The sequence below is a fragment of the Ranitomeya imitator genome, chromosome 8 (assembly GCF_032444005.1).
Source record: "Ranitomeya imitator isolate aRanImi1 chromosome 8, aRanImi1.pri, whole genome shotgun sequence".
NCBI lineage: Eukaryota > Metazoa > Chordata > Amphibia > Anura > Dendrobatidae > Ranitomeya > Ranitomeya imitator.
The window spans coordinates 67,851,610-67,873,299 of NC_091289.1; positions in this window are offsets into that span (position 1 = coordinate 67,851,610).

A 21,690-nucleotide genomic window follows, 5' to 3' on the forward strand; every position below is an offset into this window, starting at 1 on the left:
TACCCACAGTACCTCCTCTCATATTCCATATGATATACCCACAGTGCCTTCTTACATACACAATATGACGCACCCACAGTGCCTCCAAACATACACAGTACAATGTCCCCACAGCGCTTCCTCACATATACAGTGTGATGTCCCCACAGTGCCTCCTCAAACACAGTATGTCTCCAGTCTCCATAGTGCCTCGTCACATACACAGTATTATGTCCCTACAGTTCCTCCTCAAGCACATAATGATGTCTCCAGTGTCCCCATGGTGCCTGCTCACACACAGTATGATGTCTCCATTCCCAATAGTGCCTCGTCACACACAGTATGATGTCTCCAGTCCCAATAATGCCTCCTCACAAACCATATGATGTCCCCAGCCCCTAGAGTGCCCACAGTATTTTCCCCCATATAGTATGATACGTGAGGTAATGGTCTGGAGTACAATCAGGCCGAGCAGTAATAAAATGAGAGAACAGGGGTGGACATATCGATTGTGCACCCTGTGCAGCTGCACATGGGCCCAAAAGATATGGCGGCCACTACCACATCCAAAGCAGATAGAATTATGCATTAGGATGCAGTCCAAATGGCCCATATATTGATCTTGCACAGGGGCACTTTGCTGACTGTGTCCATGTTGAGAGGAGAGCCAATCTCATGGTCTCTCTTGCCTGTCTGGGCCGGAACTGTCAGGGCTGTCACCATTGTTTCAGGGGGAAGAGATTTCTGACCGGAGCAGGTCAGGACACCTGCCTGATGGAGGCAGGTCCGACATAAATAGCAGTCTGAGTGGGAAGACATGACACTTGGCGGGGAACGAGTTTGTGAGCAGTGAGATAGTTGACTCCCCCTAAACGGACCTATGCCAGCTAGACGTGCCTGCATTCCTGGCTATCGTTATAATAGATGAAATGTGGATTACATCCGCGCTGCTGCGACAAATAGATCCAGATATACAGTACTTGTAAGGTGTTCGGGTGGTTTATTCAATGCGTTTCGAAGCTCATGGCTTCTTCTTCAGGAAGTTTCCACACAAAGATATACCTATATCATGGCTTCTTCTTCAGGAAGTTTCCACACAAAGATATACCTAAATGCGTTGAATAAACCACCCGAACACCTTACAAGTATATCTGGATCTATTATTTGTCGCAGCAGCGCGGATGTAATCCACATTTCATCTACTATAACGGTTCTGAGAGGTCGCAGCGTCGACCTGTGGATCTGCAGCAGCTGACAAACTACACGCCTGTACTGTGTACCACCAGGTGAGCAGTTCTCTCACGATTGAGTAGAAACAATCCTGGGGATAAGACCCTATTTGCGCTTTTTTTGTCTCCTATTTTTCTATACTAGTGCATTCCTGGCTAGCAAGACTGCCGAGACATTCTACCCTCAGCCCAGAGAGACTTCTGCACCGGGTAGTGACCAGGATAGAGTTCATACCTTGGCTCTGCTCACCACCGTGGAGGCACCGCTTAGTCCCATCCTTGCCGTTGCCTGATAACAACTGGCCCGTGCCTATTTCTGTGTCTGCTGGACTGTGTGCTTCTACTGTGGTATTGTCTACTGAACTTTCTGCTTCTTCCACTGTGCTGCCGACCATCATCTCTACCTCATCGTGTGCCGGGATCAGGAGATCACGTTCCAAAGAACACGGAGGATTCGTCATCGCAAGGAGACAGTACATCGCCCTTCTGCATGACCAGATCGGAGACACCTTGTGCTGTCTGCTGTGCCACCAGGGGATCTTCCAGCCACCTTCTTCCACCACACAGAGACTGATAAGTTAGCCTGTTACTATTTTCTGCATTTGACTTTCCCCATTCGCCAGTTTACACCCTTTACCCCCCTGCTTGTACTATCACTGGTTGATATAAAGAACCTGTTAACCCTTGCTCTGCTTCCTGTGTGTCACTGCATCCCACACACCTGCTAACACACTACATTCACCAGTGTGAAACAACCTTTGCCACCTGAAGGAACAAGTTGTTCTGTGAGTAGCTGTAGTGTTAGGTCGTTTGTTGGATTGTGAGCCAACCTTGAAATAGAGAGCAATGCGTCTGCTTTGATAAGTGAGATCTGGCATTTTGGGCCAGGAGATGGACTAGTGAGTGAGTAGCTCTGTAAAATTTGCTGGGACTGTGAAAAAAAAAACAGCCTTGGAACCAGTTGTGGCTGAGGGTTGAGAAAGCGCAAAACTAAGCGGAACCAGTAGTTTCGGTCTTGTTTTGGGAAGGATCCCCGTTGAGAACTGAAATCTGAGAACAGCTGTGGTCAGATCCCGAAATAAAGTTAATCAGTAGTGTTGAGCGATACCGTCCGATATTTGAAAGTATCGGTATCGGATGGTATCGGCCGATATCCGAAAAATATTGGATACCGATATCCGATACCAATACAAGTCAATGGGACACAAATATCGGAAGGTATCCTGTAATAGATCCCAGGGTCTGAAGGAGAGGAAACTCTCCTTCAGGCCCTGGGATCCATATTCATGTGTAAAATAAAGAATAAAAATAAAAAATATTGATATACTTACCCTCTGACGTGCCCTGGTCGTCACCGCTGCAACCGCCTTGCTTTCGTTCCGAAGAATGAGCGCGTAAAGGGCCTTCGATGACGTTGCGGCTTGTGATTGGTCGAAAGCAAGGCGGTTGCAGCGGTGACGACCAGGGCGCGTCAGAGGGTAAGTATATCAATATTTTTTATTTTTATTCTTTATTTTACACATTAATCTTAATCCCGATACCGATTCCCGATATCACAAAAATATCGGAACTCGGTATCGGAATTCCAATACCGCAAATATCGACCGATACCCGATACTTGCGGTATCGGAATGCTCAACACTATTAATCAGTAAACATTGTGTAAGATTTATTTTACTTAGTTCTGTAGTTTGAATGGTGACCGTACACTTTCTTAAGGACAAATAATCATTTTGTTATAAAGTGTATAAGCACACATACATTTAAAAGTCCCTGCAGTATAAGACACAGCTGTTATTTGACCTCTGCGACATAAGTCAGATTATTGCATGTAAGTACAACTCCTTGGCTCCAACAACCATACCAGATTTGTTCTTTATCTTTCTATTCCAGAAGTGGGGAGTCATTGAAAGAGACATTTGAAAATATTTTCCTGTATCTTCTTTACTTCTCTTGTCAGTAATAAATTGCTTGCATTATGTTATTAACCTATATTGCCCAGGTCTTAATTAGTTGAGTCAGTTACTTCTTTTATTGGTCAAGTAGATTTGCATACAGAATGGCTGAAATGATGGCACTCTCAAAGTCATTGAAAGTATTTGGAATACAAAATTCATTTTAAAGAGTATTTTTAATATTACTTTACTGTGACATGTCCAATGTAGTTATGGACCACTTTACATTTTGTTTAGCACTTCATTCTATTTTCCAAGCATTTAAAGAAAATGGACATTTTTGTACGTTCTGCAATAAAACGTTCACCATATCTGACTGGCCAATCTCAGGATTTCAGCTGTGAAACCAAATAAAAAGGGTTCTTACATTAGTGGTCAGTAGAGTTGAGCGACCTTGACCTTTTTAGAGTCGAGCCGGGTTTCGCGAAACCCAACTATCTCAAAAGTCGGGTCGAGTGAAATCGGCCGATTATGACGTAAAGTCGGGATCGACCGAAACACGAAACCCAATGCAAGTCAATGGGGCAGCATAGTCGGCAGTGAGTGGGGGCCAGGAAAACACCTAGAGTGCCCATTTTAATGTCAAAACCATCCATTCTTCTTAATGAAGCTTGTCAAGCGTAATTTACCTTATAATAATTGGAAGGCATTTGAAATTGGGGGTCATTTGGCTAAAGTTGTGGTGGGTAGGGCTGGTTCAAGTAATTAGTGGGCCCAGGAAATCTGGACCACGTCACGGCAGTGGAGCAGGGAGAGGTAAGTATTTCAACTTTGCAAGTGCTGTGAACCTGAGCAAGCAGGGGGGGCCCACTCGTTGGCATTGGCACTGGCACAGGGCCCCTCAAAGTACAGCGGTGTGTTTGCACGGCGGGGGCGCCTCCCACCGGCAGCAACACTTTTGCGTACTATGAGAGGCCCTGTGCCAGTGACGTCGCCAACTAGTATTCCTCCCCCCACCTGATGAAGGAACCTGCACTTTCATCTGCACCTTCCTCTTTGTCCCCGTGTAAGGTGGTATGGTATGCGGGAAGAGCAACCTGACTTTCAGCAGGGTCACAATGTTGTTGTGTAGCGTGCACGGGGAATGTTGCGTTATGGGTCAATGTACCAGCAGACTCATCTATCACTGGCTGGGCAATGGGCAGGATGAGGAGGAAACACAGATATAGGCCCAAAGAATAAAGTTGGCTAAATGCAGTTCAAAATTGGTAACACAGGAATAACCAGGGGGCATTGCAGTGGAGGACAACTGGAATGAGAGGCTGACACAGAGAGTAGGCCCAAATCAGTAAGTAGTCGAAATGCAGTTCAAAATTGGCAACCGTAGTAAACAGGCGGCACAGCTTTGTTCAGTGGAGGAGAACAGCAAGGAGTGGCAGACACCGATAGTAGGCCCCAACCCAACTAGTAGGCCAAATGCAGTCTAACATTAACAACTACTTAACGAGCACCTGAAAACGGAATTTCAGGACAGGAAACCAGGAGAACAGCAAGGAGTGGCAGACACCGATAGTAGGCCCCAAACCAACTAGTACGCCAAATGCAGTTGTTCCGTTTAACCACAATTTAATGAGAGCCTGAAGATAGAAGTTCAGGAAAGGCAACCTGGAGAACACCTTGGAGTGGAACACACCATCTCTCTACACCCCATACCCAATTTGTAGGCCTAATGCAGTGTAGTTTCCAAGAACTACTAAACGAGAGCCGGAAGATCGAAGCTCAGGAAAGGCAACCTGGAGAACACCTTGGAGTGGAACACGCCATCTCTCTACACCCCATACCCAATTTGTAGGCCTAATGCAGTGTAGTTTCCAAGAACTACTAAACGAGAGCCGGAAGATCGAAGCTCAGGAAAGGCAACCTGGAGAACACCTTGGAGTGGAACACACCATCTCTCTACACCCCATACCCAATTTGTAGGCCTAATGCAGCGTAGTTTCCAACAACTACTAAACGAGAGCATGAAGATCGAAGCATTGGCGAGGAAACCTGGGGAACACCTTGGAGTGGAACACACCATCTCTCTACACCCCATACCCAATTTGTAGGCCTAATGCAGCGTAGTTTCCAACAACTACTAAACGAGAGCCGGAAGATCGAAGCTCAGGAAAGGCAACCTGGAGAACACCTTGGAGTGGAACACACCATCTCTCTACACCCCATACCCAATTTGTAGGCCTAATGCAGCGTAGTTTCCAACAACTACTAAACGAGAGCATGAAGATCGAAGCATTGGCGAGGAAACCTGGGGAACACCTTGGAGTGGAACACACCATCTCTCTACACCCCATACCCAATTTGTAGGCCTAATGCAGCGTAGTTTCCAACAACTACTAAACGAGAGCCGGAAGATCGAAGCTCAGGAAAGGCAACCTGGAGAACACCTTGGAGTGGAACACACCATCTCTCTACACCCCATACCCAATTTGTAGGCCTAATGCAGCGTAGTTTCCAACAACTACTAAACGAGAGCATGAAGATCGAAGCATTGGCGAGGAAACCTGGGGAACACCTTGGAGTGGAACACACCATCTCTCTACATCCCATACCCAATTTGTAGGCCTAATGCAGCGTAGTTTCCAACAACTACTAAACGAGAGCATGAAGATCGAAGCATTGGCGAGGAAACCTGGGGAACACCTTGGAGTGGAACACACCATCTCTCTACACCCCATACCCAATTTGTAGGCCTAATGCAGCGTAGTTTCCAACAACTACTAAACGAGAGCCGGAAGATCGAAGCTCAGGAAAGGCAACCTGGAGAACACCTTGGAGTGGAACACACCATCTCTCTACACCCCATACCCAATTTGTAGGCCTAATGCAGCGTAGTTTCCAACAACTACTAAACGAGAGCATGAAGATCGAAGCATTGGCGAGGAAACCTGGGGAACACCTTGGAGTGGAACACACCATTTCTCTACACCCCATACCCAATTTGTAGGCCTAATGCAGTGTAGTTTCCAACAACTACTAAACGAGAGCATGAAGATCGAAGCTCAGGAAAGGCAACCTGGGGAACACCTTGGAGTGTAACAAGCCCTCTCTCTACACCACGGAAGGGCTGATTCTTAGGAAGGAAGGCTGTCGGAAAGAAGCAGGGCGCGTCCGAGGGTGATTATATTCTTATTAGGTATATACTCACCCTCGGACGCGCCCTGCTTCTTTATTTGTAATGAATGTTTATTTGCAATGTTGTTTTGACTTACTCTATTTTTTGGGTAAATAATGATTTTATTATTTTCATTGTTTTGCATCTTCTTGGCAATAATATAAAGAAGACGCGACAGGACAACACTCGGTGGATGCCATATCTGTGTTTTAAATTGAAAAAAACTTTCAGTTAACTACTTGCAGGAGAAAGTTATTGTAGCTGGTGGCCATTTTTAGTACTGTACCAGATTTTTGTTGTATGTGTTTGTTTTTAATGTTAAAATGTCTGCATTTGATATCTCTCCAGTATTTTCTTTTTTATAAGCAAAATACTTATTTTTATATTTTCTGATGTTGGTTCAAGGGGTACACGGGCAGCAGTAGACAGGTCAGTGGAGGCCTAGTGGAAGGAGGGACCGCAGACAGGCTTCGAAGCCCTAACATAATAAATTGGGCTGGCTGTAGGCAATTTAAAATTGGTTCCAGGGGCACACGGGCGGCAGTAGACAGGTCAGAGGAGGCCTAGTGGAAGGAGGGACCGCAGACAGGCTTCGAAGCCCTAACATAATAAATTGGGCTGGCTGTAGGCAATTTAAAATTGGTTCCAGGGGCACACGGGCGGCAGTAGACAGGTCAGAGGAGGCCTAGTGGAAGGGGGGACCGCAGACAGGCTTCGAAGCCCTAACATAATAAATTGGGCTGGCTGTAGGCAATTTAAAATTGGTTCCAGGGGCACACGGGCGGCAGTAGACAGGTCAGTGGAGGCCTAGTGGAAGGAGGGACCGCAGACAGGCTTCGAAGCCCTAACATAATAAATTGGGCTGGCTGTAGGCAATTTAAAATTGGTTCCAGGGGAACACGGGCAGCAGTAGACAGGTCAGTGGAGGCCTAGTGGAAGGAGGGACCGCAGACAGGCTTCGAAGCCCTAACATAATAAATTGGGCTGGCTGTAGGCAATTTAAAATTGGTTCCAGGGGCACACGGGCGGCAGTAGACAGGTCAGAGGAGGCCTAGTGGAAGGAGGGACCGCAGACAGGCTTCGAAGCCCTAACATAATAAATTGGGCTGGCTGTAGGCAATTTAAAATTGGTTCCAGGGGCACACGGGCGGCAGTAGACAGGTCAGAGGAGGCCTAGTGGAAGGGGGGACCGCAGACAGGCTTCGAAGCCCTAACATAATAAATTGGGCTGGCTGTAGGCAATTTAAAATTGGTTCCAGGGGCACACGGGCGGCAGTAGACAGGTCAGTGGAGGCCTAGTGGAAGGAGGGACCGCAGACAGGCTTCGAAGCCCTAACATAATAAATTGGGCTGGCTGTAGGCAATTTAAAATTGGTTCCAGGGGAACACGGGCAGCAGTAGACAGGTCAGTGGAGGCCTAGTGGAAGGAGGGACCGCAGACAGGCTTCGAAGCCCTAACATAATAAATTGGGCTGGCTGTAGGCAATTTAAAATTGGTTCCAGGGGAACCCGGGCAGCAGTAGACAGGTCAGTGGAGGCCTAGTGGAAGGAGGGACCGCAGACAGGCTTCGAAGCCCTAACATAATAAATTGGGCTGGCTGTAGGCAATTTAAAATTGGTTCCAGGGGAACCCGGGCAGCAGTAGACAGGTCAGTGGAGGCCTAGTGGAAGGAGGGACCGCAGACAGGCTTCGAAGCCCTAACATAATAAATTGGCCTGGCTGTAGGCAATTTACAATTGGTTCCAGGGGAACACGGGCGGCAGTAGACAGGTCAGTGGAGGCCTAGTGGAAGGAGGGACCGCAGACAGGCTTCGAAGCCCTAACATAATAAATTGGGCGGGCTGTAGGCAATTTAAAATTGGTTCCAGGGGAACCCGGGCAGCAGTAGACAGGTCAGTGGAGGCCTAGTGGAAGGAGGGACCGCAGACAGGCTTCGAAGCCCTAACATAATAAATTGGGCTGGCTGTAGGCAATTTAAAATTGGTTCCAGGGGAACCCGGGCAGCAGTAGACAGGTCAGTGGAGGCCTAGTGGAAGGAGGGACCGCAGACAGGCTTCGAAGCCCTAACATAATAAATTGGGCTGGCTGTAGGCAATTTAAAATTGGTTCCAGGGGAACCCGGGCAGCAGTAGACAGGTCAGTGGAGGCCTAGTGGAAGGAGTGACCGCAGACAGGCTTCGAAGGCCTAACATAAGAAAAATGTCAATACAATGGTATTGACAGTGCCAGGCATTGAAGGATGTCAGCGCATAGACTAAACATTGGTGGAGCTGTGAGAGAACATTTTGCAAGTGGTAGAGCACTGTTTGACCTGGGGGGGGACTGTCTTGTGGCCGGCGGTACAGGCCCAGGGCCCCTCATATTACAACGGTGTGTCTGACGTTGGGTGCGCACCACCACCGCCAGACACTTTATTGTACTATGAGGGACCTAGTGGCAGTGCCGTCGACCAAAAGTGGGCACACCCACCTCTTCAGACAAACAGTACTCTCACGGGTGCTGGCGCCAAGTGGCGATACCACGGCCCCGTGTGGGGACTTTGGCCATTTAGGGAGGTGTTAACATGTCGGATGCTGGACAATCAGGTGCTGCAAATTACGAGATTGGAAAAGTCGTTCAGAATAGTCCACAGGCAAGACCTTTACATAGGAAAGCTAGGTGTCAGCCGGGCAAGGTGGGGCAAAAGATTTCGAAATCCAGTTGTGGTTCATTTTAATGAAGGTTAGATCATCTACATTTTGGGTAGCCAGACGAGTCCTTTTTTCTGTTAGTATTGAACCTGCAGCACTGAATACTCTTTCTGATAGGACACTAGCTGCCGGGCAAGCAAGCTCCTGCAATGCATATTCTGCCAATTCTGGCCAGCTGTCTAATTTTGATGCCCAGTAATCAAATGGGAATGACGGTTGAGGGAGAACGTCGATAAGGGATGAAAAATAGTTAGTAACCATACTGGACAAATGTTGTCTCCTGTCACTTTGAATTGATGCTGCAGTACCTGTCCTATCTGCGGTCATAGCAAAATCACTCCACAACCTGGTCAGAAAACCCCTCTGGCCAACGACACTTCTGATTTCTGCCCCTCTAACACCTCTGGTCTGCTGGCCCCTGCAGCTCGTGTTAGAACGATCACGGGCGCTGTGTGCAGGGAATGCCAGAAGCAAACGGTCAACAAGAGTTGATTGTTTGGTTGCTAATATTAGTTCCAAGTTCTCATGTGGCATTATATTTTGCAATTTGCTTTTATAGCGAGGATCAAGGAGGCAGGCCAACCAGTAATCGTCATCGTTCATCATTTTTGTTATGCGTGTGTCCCTTTTGAGGATACGTAAGGCATAATCCGCCATGTGGGCCAAAGTTCCAGTTCTCAAATCTGTGGTTGTGCTTGGTTGAGGGGCAGTTTCAGGCAAATCCACGTCACTTGTGTCCCTCCAAAAACCAGAACCCGGCCTTGCCGCGCCAACAATTTCCACTGGCCCCGGAAAAGCTTCCTCATTAAAAATATAATCATCCCCATCATCCTCCTCGTCCTCCTCCTCCTCTTCGCCCGCTACCTCGTCCTGTACACTGCCCTGGCCAGACAATGGCTGACTGTCATCAAGGCTTTCCTCTTCCTCAGCTGCAGACGCCTGATCCTTTATGTGCGTCAAACTTTGCATCAGCAGACGCATTAGGGGGATGCTCATGCTTATTATGGCGTTGTCTGCACTAACCAGCCGTGTGCATTCCTCAAAACACTGAAGGACTTGACACATGTCTTGAATCTTCGACCACTGCACACCTGACAACTCCATGTCTGCCATCCTACTGCCTGCCCGTGTATGTGTATCCTCCCACAAAAACATAACAGCCCACCTCTGTTCACACAGTCTCTGAAGCATGTGCAGTGTTGAGTTCCACCTTGTTGCAACGTCTATGATTAGGCGATGCTGGGGAAGGTTCAAAGAACGCTGATAGGTCTGCATACGGCTGGAGTGTACGGGCGAACGGCGGATATGTGAGCAAAGTCCACGCACTTTGAGGAGCAGGTCGGATAACCCCGGATAACTTTTCAGGAAGCACTGCACCACCAGGTTTAAGGTGTGAGCCAGGCAAGGAATGTGTTTCAGTTGGGAAATGGAGATGGCAGCCATGAAATTCCTTCCGTTATCACTCACTACTAGTGTTGAGCGATACCGTCCGATACTTGAAAGTATCGGTATCGGATAGTATCGGCCGATACCCGAAAAATATCGGATATCGCCGATACCGATATCCGATACCAATACAAGTCAATGGGACATCAAGTATCGGAATGTATCCTCATGGATCCCAGGGTCTGAAGGAGAGGAAACTCTCCTTCAGGCCCTGGGATCCATATTAAAGTGTAAAATAAAGAATTAAAATAAAAAATATTGTTATATTCACCTCTCCGGCGGCCCCTGGACATCAGCGGGAGGATCCGGCGTCCGGCACGGCTTCTTTCTTCAAAATGCGCGCCTTTAGGACCTGTGGAATGACGTCCCGGCTTCTGATTGGTCGCGTGCCGCCCATGTGACCGCCACGCGACCAATCAGAAGCCGCGACGTCATTCCTCAGGTCCTAAAAGGCGCTCATTCTAGGACTTTAGCTGAGGAATGACGTCGCGTCTTCTGATTGGTCGCGTGGCGGTCACATGGGCGGCACGCGACCAATCAGAAGCCGGGACGTCATACCACAGGTCCTAAAGGCGCGCATTTTGAAGAAAGAAGCCGTGCCGGACGCCGGTTCCTCGCGCAGATGTCCAGGGGCCGCCGGAGAGGTGAATATAACAATATTTTTTATTTTAATTCTTTATTTTACACTTCCGATACCGATACCCGATATCACAAAAATATCGGATCTCGGTATCGGAATTCCGATACCGCAAGTATCGGCCGATACCCGATACTTGCGGTATCGGAATGCTCAACACTACTCACTACCTTGCCTGCCTCAAGATCTACAGTGCCCAGCCACGACTGCGTTTCTTTCTGCAAGAACTCGGACATAACTTCAGCGGTGTGTCTGTTGTCGCCCAAACACTTCATAGCCAATACAGCCTGCTGACGTTTGCCAGTAGCTGCCCCATAATGGGAGACCTGGTGTGCAACAGTGGCAGCTGCGGATGGAGTGGTTGTGCGACTGCGGTCTGTGGACGAGGTCTCGCTTCTGCAGGAGGACGAGGAGGAGGAGGAGGGGGTGCGAATGACTACAGCCAACTGTTTCCTAGACCGTGGGCTAGGCAGAACTGTCCCAAACTTGCTGTCCCCTGTGGACCCTGCATCCACCACATTTACCCAGTGTGCCGTGATGGACACGTAACGTCCCTGGCCATGCCTACTGGTCCATGCATCTGTTGTCAGGTGCACCTTTGTGCTCACAGATTGCCTGAGTGCATGGACGATGCGCTCTTTAACATGCTGGTGGAGGGCTGGGATGGCTTTTCTGGAAAAAAAGTGTCGAATGGGTAGCTCGTAGTGTGGTACAGCGTAGTCCATCAGGGCTTTGAAAGCTTCGCTTTCAACTAACCGGTAGGGCATCATCTCTAACGAGATTAGTCTAGCTATGTGGGCGTTCAAACCCTGTGTACGCGGATGCGAGGCTAAGTACTTCCTTTTTCTAACCATAGTCTCATGTAGGGTGAGCTGGACTGGAGAGCTGGAGATCGTGGAACTAGCGGGGGTGCCGGTGGACATGGCAGACTGAGAGACGGTGGGAGATGGTATTGTTGCCGCCGGTGCCCTAGATGCAGTGTTTCCTACTACGAAACTGGTGATTCCCTGACCCTGACTTCTTTGGCCTGGCAAAGAAACCTGCACAGATACTGCAGGTGGTGCAGAAAATGGTGGCCCTACACTGCCGGAAGGGATGTTGCGTTGATGACTAGCTTCATTGGCCGAGGGTGCTACAACCTTAAGGGACGTTTGGTAGTTAGTCCAAGCTTGCAAATGCATGGTGGTTAAATGTCTATGCATGCAACTTGTATTGAGACTTTTCAGATTCTGCCCTCTGCTTAAGGTAGTTGAACATTTTTGACAGATGACTTTGCGCTGATCAATTGGATGTTGTTTAAAAAAATGCCAGACTGCACTCTTTCTAGCATCGGATACCTTTTCAGGCATTGCAGACTGAGCTTTAACCGGATGGCCACGCTGTCCTCCAACAGGTTTTGACTTTGCCATGCGTTTTGGGCAAGATACGGGCCCGGCAGATGGAACCTGTTGCGATGTTGATGCCTGCTGCGGCCCCTCCTCCTCCGCTTCAGAACTGCTGCCGCCTGCACCCTGTTCCCCCAATGGCTACCAATCTGGGTCAAGAACTGGGTCATCTATTACCTCTTCTTGTAGCTCGTGTGCAACTTCGTCTGTGTCACCTTGTCGGTCGGTGGTATAGCGTTCGTGATGGGGCAACATAGTCTCATGAGGGTCTGATTCTTGATCAGCACCCTGCGAGGGCAATGTTGTGGTCTGAGTCAAAGGACCAGCATAGTAGTCTGGCTTTGGCTGTGCATCAGTGCACTCCATGTCAGATTCAACTTGTAATGGGCATGGACTGTTAACTGCTTCACTTTCTAAGCCAGGGACGGTATGTGTAAAGAGCTCCATGGAGTAACCCGTTGTGTCGCCTGCTGCATTCTTCTCTGTTGTTGTTTTTGCTGAAGAGGACAAGGAAGCGACTTGTCCCTGACCGTGAACATCCACTAACGACGCGCTGCTTTTACTTTTACCAGTTTCACGAGAGGAGGCAAAAGAGCTAGAGGCTGAGTCAGCAAGATAAGCCAAAACTTGCTCTTGCTGCTCCGGCTTTAAAAGCGGTTTTCCTACTCCCAGAAAAGGGAGCGTTCGAGGCCTTGTGTAGCCAGACGACGAACCTGGCTCCACAGCTCCAGACTTAGGTGCAATATTTTTTTTCCCACGACCACCTGATGCTCCACCACTACCACTACCCTCATTACCAGCTGACAATGAACGCCCCCGGCCACGACCTCTTCCACCAGACTTCCTCATTGTTTTAAAAACGTTACCAAACTAACGGTATTTGTTGCAGTCACACAATTTACACGGTGAGCTATAACTTCAGTATGATTTAACTACCCCTTTACAGGTGGGTGAGACCACAACGAAAATCAGGCACAATGTTACACACTCTGTTGTTGGTGGCAACAAATGAGAGAGATGCCACACACGCATTACTGTCACTGAAGCGCAAATGTAAATATTAATCTCCCACTGAATTGTGTTTTTTTTTTTAAAAAGGAGACTTTAGAAAAAAAAAAAAATGATTTTTTAAGGAAGAATTTATAAACCAAATAAAATGAAATGATTTTTTCAGGGAGAATTTAGAAAACAAATAAAACATAAAATAGCCTTTCTAGGGCCCAGTGAGTGAGAGAGGACGCACACAGGAGTCAGGAGTGGCACACAAGCCCAGAGGCCAATATTTATCTCCCACTGAATGATTTAGTGATTTTTTCAGGTAGATTTTGGAACCCAAATCAAGCAAAAAAAATTAATAGGCTTTCTATGGCCCACAATTGGAGAGAGAGAGATGGCACACCCAGGAGTCAAGACTGGCACACAAGCAGAAAGAGCAATATTAATCTCCCACTGATTTGATTTTTTTTTTTTTTTTCAGGGAGACTTTAGAAAAAAAAATACAAAAAAATGAATTTTTCAGGAAGAATTTAGAAACAAAATAAAATAAAATGATTGTTTCAGGGAGAATTTAGAAAACAAATAAAAAAAAAATAGGCTTTGTAGGGCCCACTGAGTGAGAGAGGACGCACACAGGAGTCAGGAGTGGCACACAAGCCCAGAGGCCAATATTTATCTCCCACTGATTGATTTAGTGATTTTTTCAGGTAGATTTTGGAACCCAAATCAAGCAAAAAAATTAATAGGCTTTCTATGGCCCACAATTGGAGAGAGAGAGATGGCACACCCAGGAGTCAAGACTGGCACACAAGCAGAAAGGGCAATATTAATCTCCCACTGATTTGTTTTTTTTTTTTTTTTTCAGGGAGACTTTAGAAAAAAAAAATACAAAAAAAATGATTTTTTTCAGGAATAAATTAGAAACCAAATAAAATAAAATGATTTTTTCAGGGAGAATTTAGAAAACAAATAAAACAAAAAATAGGCTTTCTAGGGCCCACTGAGTGAGAGAGGACGCACACAGGAGTCAGGAGTGGCACACAAGCCCAGAGGCCAATATTTATCTCCCACTGATTGATTTAGTGATTTTTTCAGGTAGATTTTGGAACCCAAATCAAGCAAAAAAATTAATAGGCTTTCTATGGCCCACAATTGGAGAGAGAGAGATGGCACACCCAGGAGTCAAGACTGGCACACAAGCAGAAAGGGCAATATGAATCTCCCACTGATTTGATTTTTATTTTTTTTTTCAGGGAGACTTTAGAAAAAAAAATACAAAAAAAATGATTTTTTTCAGGAATAATTTAGAAACCAAATAAAATAAAATGATTTTTTCAGGGAGAATTTAGAAAACAAATAAAACAAAAAATAGGCTTTCTAGGGCCCACTGAGTGAGAGAGGACGCACACAGGAGTCAGGAGTGGCACACAAGCCCAGAGGCCAATATTTATCTCCCACTGATTGATTAAGTGATTTTTTCAGGTAGATTTTGGAACCCAAATCAAGCAAAAAAATTAATAGGCTTTCTATGGCCCACAATTGGAGAGAGAGAGATGGCACACCCAGGAGTCAAGACTGGCACACAAGCAGAAAGGGCAATATTAATCTCCCACTGATTTTTTTTTTTTTTTTTTTCAGGGAGACTTTAGAAAAAAAAAATACAAAAAAAATGATTTTTTTTCAGGAATAATTTAGAAACCAAATAAAATAAAATGATTTTTTCAGGGAGAATTTAGAAAACAAATAAAACAAAAAATAGGCTTTCTAGAGCCCACTGAGTGAGAGAGGACGCACACAGGAGTCAGGAGTGGCACACAAGCCCAGAGGCCAATATTTATCTCCCACTGATTGATTTAGTGATTTTTTCAGGTAGATTTTGGAACCCAAATCAAGCAAAAAAATTAATAGGCTTTCTATGGCCCACAATTGGAGAGAGAGAGATGGCACACCCAGGAGTCAAGACTGGCACACAAGCAGAAAAGGCAATATTAATCTCCCACTGATTTGTTTTTTTTTTTTTTTTCAGGGAGACTTTAGAAAAAAAAAAAATGATTTTTTTCAGGAATAATTTAGAAACCAAATAAAATAAAATGATTTTTTCAGTGAGAATTTAGAAAACAAATAAAACAAAAAATAGGCTTTCTAGGGCCCACTGAGTGAGAGAGGACGCACACAGGAGTCAGGAGTGGCACACAAGCCCAGAGGCCAATATTTATCTCCCACTGATTGATTTATTGATTTTTTCAGGTAGAATTTAGAACCCAAATCAACCAAAAAAATAAATAGGCTTTCTATTGCCCACTATTTGTGAGAGAGATGGCACGCTCAGGACTGGCACACAAGCCCAGAGGCCAATATTAATCTCCCACTTTTTTTCTTTTTTTCCAGGGAAAATTTATAAACCCAATAAAAAAAATAATAAATAGGCTTTCTATGGCCCACTATCTGAGAGAGAGAGATGGCACGCTTAGGACTGGCACACAAGCCCAAAGGCCAATATTAATCTCCCACTGATTGATTTATTGATATTTTCAGGTAGATTTTGGAACCCAAATCAAGCAAAAAAATAAATAGGCTTTCTATGGCCCACTGAGAGTTGGCACACACAGGAGTAAGGAGTGGCACACAAGCCCTGAGGCCAATATTTTTCTCCCACAAGATAGCTGTGCAGAAAGGAAGGAACAAGAGGATTTGTGCTTTGAAAAAAGCAGTTGGTTTGCACAGCGGCGTACACACAGCAATGCAGCTATCAGGGAGCCTTCTAGGGCAGCCCAATGAGCTACAGCGCTGAGGGGAAAAAAAAAAAAAAAGTAGCTTCCACTGTCCCTGCACACCGAAGGTGGTGTTGGGCAGTGGAAATCGCTACAGCACAAGCGGTTTGGTGGTTAATGGACCCTGCCTAACGCTATCCCTGCTTCTGACGAAGTGGCAGCAACCTCTCCCTAAGCTCAGATCAGCAGCAGTAACATGGCGGTCGGCGGGAACGCCCCTTTATAGCCCCTGTGACGCCGCAGACAGCAAGCCAATCACTGCAATGCCCTTCTCTAAGATGGTGGGGACCAGGACCTATGTCATCACGCTGCCCACACTCTGCGTTTACCTTCATTGGCTGAGAAATGGCGCTTTTCGCGTCATTGAAACGTGACATTGGCGCGAAAATCGCGTACCGCATGGCTGACCCCGCACAGGGGTCGGATCGGGTTTCATGAAACCCGACTTGTCAAAAGTCGGCGACTTTTGAAAATGTTTTTGACCCGTTTCGCTCAACCCTAGTGGTCAGTAGTAGGGTTGAGCAAAACGGATTGGACAAATTGAAAAATCGCCGACTTTTGGCAAAGTCGGGTTTCGTGAAACCCAACCCGATCCTAATGTGGGATTGGCCACAAGGTCGGCGATCAGCGCGCCAAAGTCGCGTTTCGTATGACATTTTCAGAGCCATTTTTCATCCAATGAAGGAGGACGCAGAGTGTGGGCAGCGTGATGACATAGGTCTCGGTCCCCACCATCTTAGAGAAGGGCATGACAGTGATTGGCTTGCTTTCTGCGGTGTCACAGGGGCTATAAAGGGGCGTGCACGCCGACCGCCATCTTACTTCTGCCGATCTTAGCATAGGTAGAGGTTGCTGCAGCTGCATCAGAAGAAGGGATATAGTTAGGGAGGGAAGATTAAGCCCCGAAACTGCTTGTGCTATAGCGATTTCCACTGTCCAACACCACCTTTTTTTTGCAGGGACAGTGGAGGCTATATTATTTTTGTGCATCAGCGCTGTAGCTTATTAGGCTGCCTTATAAGGCTCCCTGATAGCTGCATTGCTGTTTGCACGCCGCTGTGCAAACCAACTGCTTTTTTAAAAGCAAAAATCATGTTGCTCCTTTCTGCACAGTTATCTTGTTTATTTGTCCACACTTTTGTGTCCAGCAGTCCTTTTTATTGCTGCCATACTTGTCCTGAGAACATTGTAGGGAGATTGAAATTGTACTACAGCCCTTGTATTTTTTGATATATCTTCCAGCCACGTTCTGTCACTTACATTGTGTAGTGTAATACACTGGGCCTGAGTTTTGGTGCAGTCTCCCCCCCCAAAAAAAAGGGAGATTAAAATTGGCACTAAGTGGATCTACGTCAGTTCTGTTTGTCTTATATCTTCCAGCCACATTCTGCCACATACATTGTGTAGTGTAATACACTGGGCCTGAGTTTTGTTGCAGTCTTCCCCTCAAAAAAGGGAGATTAAAATTGGCACTAAGTGGATCTACCTCAGTTCTGTTTGTCTTATATCTTCCAGCCACGTTCTGCCACATAGATTGTGTAGTGTTATACACTGGGCCTGAGTTTTGGTGCAGTCTCCCCCCCAAAAAAAGGAAGATTTAAATTGGCACTAAGTGGATCTACGTCAGTTCTGTTAGTTTGTCGTACATCTTCCAGCCACGTTCTGCCACTTACATTGTGTAGTGTAATACACTGGGCCTGAGTTTTGTTGCAGTCTCCCCCCCAAAAAAGGGAGATTTAAATTAGCACTGAGTGGATCTACGTCACAGTTCTGTTAGTTTGTCGTACATCTTCCAGCCACGTTCTGCCACTTACATTGTGTAGTATAATACACTGGGCCTGAGTTTTGGTGCAGTCTCCCCCCAAAAAAAGGGAGATTTAAATTTTCAACAAGTTTATATACACCTTCTACCTTGTTTCACAGTACCATATAACGGTTGTTATTTTGGTTAGATTTTTCCAAAAATGAGGAAGTCTGGTGGAAGAGGCTGTGGGCGGTCGTTGCCAGCTGGTACTGATGGTGGTGGTGGTGGTGGTGGAGCATCTGGTGGTAGTGGGAAAAGCAAAATAGCACCAAAGGCTCAAGGTGTTGAGCCAGCGTCATCGTCTGGCTGCACAAGGCCTCGAAGGCTCCCTTATCTGGGAGTAGGAAAACAGCTTGTAAGCAGGAGCAGCAGGAAAAGGTTTTGGCTTTCCTTGCTGACTCAGCCTCTAGCTCTTTCGCCTCCTCTTCAGAAAGTTCGAAATATAAAAGCAGTGAGTCGTCAGTGGATGCTCCCGGTCAGGATCATGTCGCTTCCTTGTGTCCTTCCCACAAACCAAAAGTGAAGAATGCGGCAGGCGACACTACAGTTTACTCCATGGAGCTCTTTACACATACCGTGCCTGGTTTAGAGAGGGAAATTGTTAAAAGCCCATTACAAGAGGAATTGGACATGGAGGGCACAGATGCACAGCCACAGCTAGATTATTATGCTGTTCCATAGTAGGAAGAGTGTAGTGTGGCAATTTTTTAACCAAGGTCCGAATGATCAGTTAAAAGTTATCTTTAAGAAATGCTCAAAGACCTTTAGCAGAGGGAAGAATCTTCAAAATTTAAATACAACGTGCATGCTTAGACATTTAACCAGCATGCACTTGCAAGCCTGGACTAACTACCAAACGTCCCGTAGCATTGGTGCACCTGCTCAGAATGAAGGTAGTCAGCAATGCTACATTGCTTCCATCACTGTAAGGCCACCAGTTAGGACACCATCAGCAGCAATTGTGGAGGTATCATCGCAAGGCCAAAGCAGTCAGGGAATCACAAGGTTATTGGTAGGACACACTTTATGTAGGCCAACATCAAGAATGCCATCACCAACCCTCTCTCAATCCGCCATGTCCACCACCGCTAGTTCCACCATATGTAGCTCTCCAGTCCAGTTCACCCTACAAGAGACTCTCGTTAGGAAAAGAAAGTACTCACCCTCTCATCCACGTACGCAGGGTTGGAACACCCATATTGCTAAACTAATCTCGTTAGAGATGATGCCCTACCAGTTGGTTGAAAGCGAAGCTTTCAAAGACCTGATGGCCTACGCAGTACCACGCGTGGCCTACCCAGTCAGCACTTCTTTGCGAGAAAGCCATTCCAGCCCTCCACCAGCATGTCAAAGACCGCATTGTCCATGCACTGAGGCAATCAGTCAGTGGAAAGGTGCACCTTACAACAGATGCATGGACCAGTAGGCATAGCCAGGGACGTTACGTGTCCATCACGGTGCACTGGGTTAATGTGGTGGATGCAGGGTCCACAGGGGACAGCCATAGTGGGACAGTTTTGCCTAGCCCACGGTCTAGGAAACAATTGGCTGTAGGCGTTCGCCACCCCTCCTCCACCACCAGAAGCGAAAGCTCGTCCACAGAGCACAGTCGCATGACCACTCCATCCGCAGCTGCCAGTGTTGCACACGAGGTGTCCCATTATTGAACACTTAGTGGTAAGCGTCAGCAGGCTGTGTTACAAATGACGTGTTTTGGCGACAACAGACACACCGCGGAGGTACTGGCCGAGTACTTGCAGCAACAAACTCACTCATGGCTGGGCAGTGTACATCTTGAGGCAGGCAAGGTAGTCAGTGATAACGGAAGGAATTTTATGGCTGCCATATTATTATTATTATTTATTTATATTGCACCATTAATTCCATGGTGCTGTACATGAGAAAGGGGTTACATACAGAGTTATAGATATCGTTTAGAGTAAACAAATTTACAGTGACAGACTGGTACAGAGGGGAGAGGCATTCTATGGGATAGTGGGGAAGAGGCAAAAGGTAGGGGCGAGGCAGCGGCTCTGGCGATGGCGAGGCGGCGGCTCTGGCGATGGCGAGGCGGCAGAATGGTTATTGCAGGCTGTAGGCTTTCTTGAAAAGATGGGTTTTCAGGTTCCGTCTGAAGGAGCCGAGGGTGGTCGATATTCGGACGTGTTGAGGCATGGAATTCTGTGTGAGGAATGAATAAGTGTGGAGGAGAGTAGGAGGTCTTGGGAGGATCGAAGATTACGTGAGGGAAGATATTGGGAGGCTAGTTCAGAGATATAGGGATGGGACAGGTTGTGGATGGCTTTGTAGATCAGTGTTAGTAGTTTGAACTGGATTCGTTGGGGAATTGGGAGCCAGTGTAGGGATTTGCAGAGGGGAGAAGCAGGGCCCTTTCAGAACTTAAACACATACCTTGCCTGGATCACACCTTGAACCTGGTGGTGCAGTGCTTCCTCAAAAATTATCCCGAGTTACCAGCCCTACTCCTGAAGGTGCGCAGACTTTGCTCGCACATCCGCCGGTCGCTGGTACACTCCAGCCGTATGCTGAACCATCAGCGATCTCTGAATCTTCCCCAGCACCGCCTAATAATCGACGTTGCAACAAGATGGAACTCCACACTGCACATGGTTCAGAGGATGTGCGAACAGAGGCGTGCTGTAATTAATTTGTGGGAGGATACACGTACACGGGCAGGCACTTGGATGGCAGACATGGAGTTGTCTGGTGTGCAGTGGTCAAAGCTACAAGACCTCTGTCAAGTCCTTCAGTGTTTTGAGGAATGCACACAGCTGGTAAGTGCAGACGACGCCATCATAAGCATAAGCATCTCACTAATGCGTCTGCTGATGAAAAGTTTGACGCACATTAAGGAGCTGGCGTCTGCAGCCGAGGAGGAGGGAAGCCTTGATGACAGTCAGCCATTGTCTGCTCAGGGAACTCTCCTGGACGAGGTGGTGGATGAAGAGGAGGAGGAGGTGGATGATGGGGATAAATATTTATGGGAGGAGGATGCTTTTCAGGGGGCAATACAAACTGGTGGCGTTGCAAGGTCAGGTACAGGGTTTTTGCGGGACACAACTGATGTTGATTTGCAAGAAAGTGCTCCTCAACCCAGCACAAGCAGTGAATTGACACCTGGAACATTGGCCCACATGGCTGAGTATGCCTTGCGTATCCTAAAAAGGGACCCCCGCATAATCAAAATGATGACCGATGACGATTACTGGTTGGCCTGCCTCCTGGATCCACGATATGAAGGAAAATTACAAAATATCATGCCACATGAGAACCTTGAGCAAATATTGGCTACCAAACAAGCAACTCTTGTAGACCATTTGGTTCAGGCAGTCCCAGCACACAGCGGCGGTGATGGTTCTCAAACGAGCCGTAGGGGGCAACATGGCAGAGGTGTTAGAGTGTTGTGAATTCTGTGGCTGAGTTCACTTCTGTGGTCACAAGTGGTATTGCAGTCTCTGGGCTTCCTCCCTCAGGTGTTTTGGTGAGCTCGTTGGCTGCCTTGCTATTTAGCTCCACCTGAGTCTGTCTTCCTTGCTCCTTGTCAATGTTCCAGTGTTGGATCTGAGCTACTGCATCTTTCCTTGGGCCTGCTGCTCTGCTAGATAAGTGCTTCTAGTTTGTTTTCTGTTTTTTCTGTCCAGCTTGTTATTATCTTTTGCTGGAA